Raw genomic sequence first — 6022 nt, 5'->3', positions numbered from 1 at the left:
ATTGTTGGAAGTCTCTATTAAAACTAATCATATGCATACTCTATTACCTAGAAATTCCACAGCCAACAGGAATGCTTAGGTAAGTTCAACAAAGGTATGCTCAAGAATGTTCCTAACAGCACTGATTGTAATACCCTCCATGTTGGCAATTCCTCTTATGTCCATCAAAAGTAGAATGGGTAAATAAACTGGGGTATATTCACACAGTGAAATACTATGCAACTGTGAGAATTAATGAACTGTAATACACACAATAAGATAGATGACTCTCCTAATATCATGCCATATATATTTAGAGAGAGCTGGGAAGGAAAGGAAACAGAAAGGAAGAGAAACATCAGTTGGTTGCAGATCAGTTGTCTCCATCAGGGACCAAACCAACAACCCAGGCGTATGTCCTGTCTGGGAATCAAACCAGTGACTTTTCACTTTGCAAGATGATGCTCAACAAACAGCCATACCTGTGAAGGCTGGCAGCAATAGTTTCTTACTGCCACCATGGTTCTGATGAAAGTTAGGTTCTCTGCCTTGTCATCCTTAGGTTACAGCTGTAGGCTTTAGTTCTTTTTATTTTAATTAAATTAAATTTTATTTTTTCTTGTCCATTTTTTTTCCTTTTTTTTTTGTTGTTCAAGTACAGTTGCCTCCATTTCCCTCCCACCACTTGCCCCCACCCCAGCCATCCCCACCTCCCACCCTTGATCTTACCCTTCTTTGGCTTTGTCCTGTGTCCTTTATACATGTTCCTGATAACCTTCTCCCTTTCTCCACTTTTAGTTCTTTAGCAACAGATAATCCTGCCATCCATTTACTATCCTACGGCCCCTTTTGTTTCTATGTCACTGGTGCAAGGGCCAGGGAGCTTGTACTAGGCCCACTTGCTATCACTGCCCATGTAAATAATAAACTGTTGAATCTGAAAAGGGCTTGTTTCTTTATCGGATGAATCTGACAAGCTTGTCCTTGCTTTGTGCATGAAGTTTTACTCTTTTTAAATATATTATTTTTAAAACTTCTGTTCTTATCATTTCTTTCTGTTTCATTTGTTTTATCATAGAAATGTACGCTTGGAACCTATATAATCTTATTAACCAATGTCACCCCAATGCATTTAATTAAAAATTAAAAAAATAATTTTAAATGAAAAATAAAATAAAACTTTTTAATTATATTTAAAGTTTAATTTTATTAATCTCCCTCATCTCATAAGAAAGCTCTTGGCCATAGGTGTTTTAAGAATTTTCATCTGAGCAGTTTCAACACATCTTGTAAGATTTAATCTTTCATTTTCTTTACGATTGTTTCTAGATATTGATCTCTTCCTCTACTCAACTGCTTTTTTACATATTTAAGATTTTAAAAACATTTTAATTTATTTTTCATGATTGCTTTCTAGTAATCTCACATTATGATAGAGAACATGATTTGTCTAGTTTAGATTTCCATTATTTGACTTCATTGCAATTATTTTTGTGGTGTATGTGGTTAGATTTTGTCCATGTTTCATGGATGCTGGAAACAGACTCATCATTTTGTACGAATCTCTGTTTTCTCGCTTGCTTGTGTCTATTTGATGTGCAGGCTGACAATGAAGGTCTCCCCAACTCTCCCTCTGCTGTGTTCACATCTATTTCTCCTGTACCTCCAGTCCTGGAAGAGTTATGAGAGTGTGGCTTTATTTCTGGGTGAAATTTCTGTCATGATTCTTTGCCTGTTTGTCTTGTTTAACAAACTCTGCCTTGAGTACAAGCTTACCAGATATTAATATCACAAACCCTACTTCTTTTTTAAAAAATTATTTTATTTTTCAAGCAGTTGTCTGCATTTAGCCCCACACTCCCCTCACCCCAGCCATCCCCACCTCCCTCCCCTGATTCCACCCCACCTTGGTTTTGTCCATGTGCCCTTTATAGTTGTTCCTGAAAACCCTTTCCCCTTTTCCCCCCATTATCCCATCTCACCTCCCCTCTGGTTACTGTCACATTGTTCTTAATTTCAATGTCTGTGGTTATATTTTACTTGCTTGTTTGTTTTGTTGACTAGGTTCCACTTATAGGTGAAATCATATGGTATTTGTCTTTCACTGACTGGCTTATTTCACTTAGCATAATGCTCTCCAATTACATCCATGCTGTCGCAAAGGGTAGGAGCTCCTTCTTTCTTTGTGCTGTGTAGTATTCCATCGTGTAAATGTACCAGTTTCTTGATCCATTCATTTACTGATGGGCACTGAGGTTGCTTCCAGCACTTGGCTATTGTAAATTGTGCTGCTATGAACATTGGGGTGTCTAAGTTCTTATGGATTGGTGTTTCAGGATTCTTAGGATATAATTCCAGCAGTGGAATTGGGGAACCGGGTGACACTTGCCTTTTGACCCTACTTCTTATCCATTGGGATTTTTCTACTTATAAACTTGATTAAAACAGTTGGTGAGAAACAATATTCTGTTGGGTATTGACTAATTTCATCTGTGGTATTAACTGGGTTCACTTTACTTACATTTATACTTACATATACAATTTATACACAGGAATAAACTCCATACACAACTGTGATTTGTTACTATCCACCTCCCTTATTTTTAGTCTGTTTTTCTTCTTCTCCTAAGCTTTTCCTTGTGTCCAAATCAGCTGCCTTTGCCCATGAGGGGAGCCCATGAGGACAACACAGTATTTATCTTCTGGATTTTCTCCATCTCTCTGTCTCTGTCTCTGTCTTTGTCTCTCTCTCTCTCTCACACACACAGTTAGATGGGCATTCATCACTATCAACCCCTGTGTCTGAGCCTGTTTCTGCACCTAAGGCCCCCTGCGCACCCCCTCCATGTCAATATCTGAGTTGGCCCTTGTATGTGTCCTGCTTCTGTGTCAACATCTGTGAATTTTATTCTTTTCAGTTTTCACTCTTTAAAATTTTTTTTTAGGTTCACTAAATTTATTTTAAAAATAATAAAATGTTTCTTACAAAAGAGCATTACGTTCTGCACACTACTCTGAATAGATGCCAGGGAAATATGGACTACTGTTACTTTTCCTTCCTGTCCCACCCCCGCCCAAATGTTACAGTGACCACAAAGCAAAGTGTTCACAATAATTACATAGGGGGAATTTTCCTTTTTAACCACCAACATTGAACAAAAATTAAAATTCACTCACTCTGCTGCTGTTTCAAAGTTTCAATGTTTGTTTTTGCACACCCTCCCCCCACCCTGTTTGTAAGGAACTAAAACATTACATCTGGTGAACAGCAAAGATTTCACTATACCTCAAATGCAGAACACCCATGAAGCAGAGGAATGTTGGCTTTTTAAACAGAAGCAGATTAAAAAAAAAAAGATGCAGGACTCCTTCAGTTCTTCACTAGTCTTAGAAAAACTTTTCAGAATACTGCTTCACACTGTTCTGCAGCAAATAATGTGCATTCTGTATCTGGTCCTGTGTTCCTGTAATGGTAACGATCCAATCTTCAGACCCTTCTAAAGGCTCATCAATTTTGATCGAAGCTCCTGACTCATGACGAATTTGTTTAATCCTCTGACCACCTTTGCCAATAATAGATCCAGCCAAATCTTTGGGAATAGTTACTTGTGTAGTAATAATAGGTCCACCAAGATCACCATATGAGCCACGACCCCCTGCATAGGAATAATCATATCCGGAGCCACCCTGTGGTTCATAAGCCATCTGCCATTCTGAAGGGCTCCACGTATCTACTGCAGAGTCCCAAGTTTCATCAGCACTGAAACCAACCATGCCATCGTAACGGTCTCCAGGTCTTCCTCTTCTGTCATAGGACATTAGATCTCCTCCTCTAGGTGATGGTGGTGGAGGAAGAGGAAGATTCCGTGCTCTGCTACCACCCCGGCCACCTCTACCAGGAGGAGGTGGAGGAGGTCCTTGCGGAGGGCTCATATCATCGTAATCTCTTCTAGATGGAGGCATTGGACGCCCACCCCGACCAGGAGGCATTCTGTCAAAACCACCTCTTCCCCGCATGGGAAATCCCACAGGACGTCCACGGTGGTCATCAAACATCATTGTAAAGCCACCGTAATCATAGGTTTCATCGTAAAAGTTGGGATCATAAGGCTGTGCACGTCCTTTGATGGGAGACTCTGATATGAGATCAAGGATGATCTTTATGCATTCTACGACCCTATCAGGTTTTCCTCCAATAAGCACGACTCTGTCAGTGGAATGAGGACAGCATTCCTGGAAAAGCTTGATTGTTGTCTGAGTGTTCTCTCTAAGTTCTTTGATTTTAGCACCTTTGACCCCAATAATTCCTCCTGCCAGACTCTGATGAATCAACAGTCTCAGTTCGCAAAGTCTCTTCCTTTATAGTGTTGGTAATTAGAGCATTCCACAGCATCAGATTCGAGCAGGAGCTGGCTGGTTGCAGTGGGTGATGGCAACTACAGACCCTCTTCCGAGGTAGGGATGATTTTCTTCAGAATTTCTCCAGTTGTTTCAATATCAGCACTAATAATATGCGCTCGGGGCCACTGCTGTCTGGGACTGAAACACTGGCATTGTAGTCTGTATGCAGAGCCTTAATATTCTTGCCTCCTTTTCCAATCACTGCCCCAACATTCTTGCTCTAAAGCAGAATGCGTAATTCAATCATCTCATCAGTGTTTCTAGATCTTTTAAAAGCTTGTTCCTCTTCCATGTCTTCTGCTGGGCGTTTACCAAATTCACCATTGGTTTCAGTGTTGGGGAAGATTTCCTCAGGCTGTTCAGTTTCCATCTTCTTGGATTATATCGGACACCAATCAATTATATATCCTTGCAGAGAAGAACTGAAGTGTTCTGGGCGGGACCAACTGACACCCTAGTGCTGCAGTAGCCGCGCGAGGCCGCAGTCCCTTCGCCGCTGCGCCGCCTCAACCCCACTCTTTAAAATTTTTAAGTTCTTGGGGGAATTTTGAAGTTTTTTAATTTTTTTTGTTGATGTTTATTTATCCAGCCAGTTCCATAAATTCATAATTTTCCTGGGGTGTCTTAGCTTATCCAGGATGCTGTCATCTCATTAGTAAAGAGAAACAGTTTTGCGTCTTATATACAAATGTTTGTATAAATGACAAAACTTTTGTATATTCATCAGAAGTGCTCAGTGTGGAGAATTAATAGGCATAATGGGCTTGTAAGTCAATTGCTTTGAGATTTTGTTATTTTGGGTGTTATTTAATTTTAGTATTTAATGTATGTCGTTGTCATATTTAATACATTTTCTTCTATACTCAGTGCTAATATTTCAGTTAGAATTTTTACACCTATGTTCATAGTTATTTTCTGCACTACTATTATACTTTGGAATTACAGTTATGCAAACAACGTCACATATATCAGAAGCCTTCTTTCCTTGCCCATGTCTTATCTGTGAACACACCCACTAATGTTAGCCAAATGCAGTGTGTGTCCACAGACTTCATCTTTTCATTAAGAGGGTTTCTTTTTTCTCTCTCCTCTATGAAAATTGGTCTTTCTCCTGGGTGGACTTGAGTATTTAATATTTTGCTATAATATTCTTTCTTTCCTCAAATTACTTACTTCTGTTGCAAAATGTTGCTGATAAAAATTCACCTGATTCTATCGCTTACCTTGCCTCTTTCTTTATTCAAGGTAAGACCTCCTATATCATTCCTAATCTTGTACGTTTTTGTTTTTTTTTAATTGGGTTCTGTAGAGTTAGTCTCTCCTGTCTGACTTTATAATGTATTTCTTTTATATAGATGAGATTTTTCTATTTTACTATATTGATATAATGTATCTGGACTTAATATATCACCTGCTTTTAAGCTTCCTTTTTCTATCTTTTGCTATTTGGTCTATCTTTGCTAATATAGAGTTGTTTTATGTATGAATATGTATGTGCAAGGGTCTGTTTGTTAATAATACAGAAGTCATAGATTCTGTTTTTGGTTGCTGTAGTGGTTCTTTTCATAGTTCTTTATATCACACTTAGCCCTGTTTCTGAATTTAGAACTCTTACAGAGCATCTGCTGACTGTTATGACTAA

General features: G+C 38.8%; 1 pseudogene; it reads right to left on the bottom strand.

Annotated features, from left to right (window-relative positions):
* Positions 1–3183: 3183 nt before the first annotated feature.
* On the bottom strand, positions 3184–4886 carry LOC112307263 (heterogeneous nuclear ribonucleoprotein K pseudogene; annotated as a pseudogene).
* Positions 4887–6022: the final 1136 nt, after the last annotated feature.

The sequence above is a fragment of the Desmodus rotundus genome, chromosome 1 (assembly GCF_022682495.2).
Source record: "Desmodus rotundus isolate HL8 chromosome 1, HLdesRot8A.1, whole genome shotgun sequence".
NCBI lineage: Eukaryota > Metazoa > Chordata > Mammalia > Chiroptera > Phyllostomidae > Desmodus > Desmodus rotundus.
This window is presented reverse-complemented; position numbering and strand designations above follow the sequence as displayed.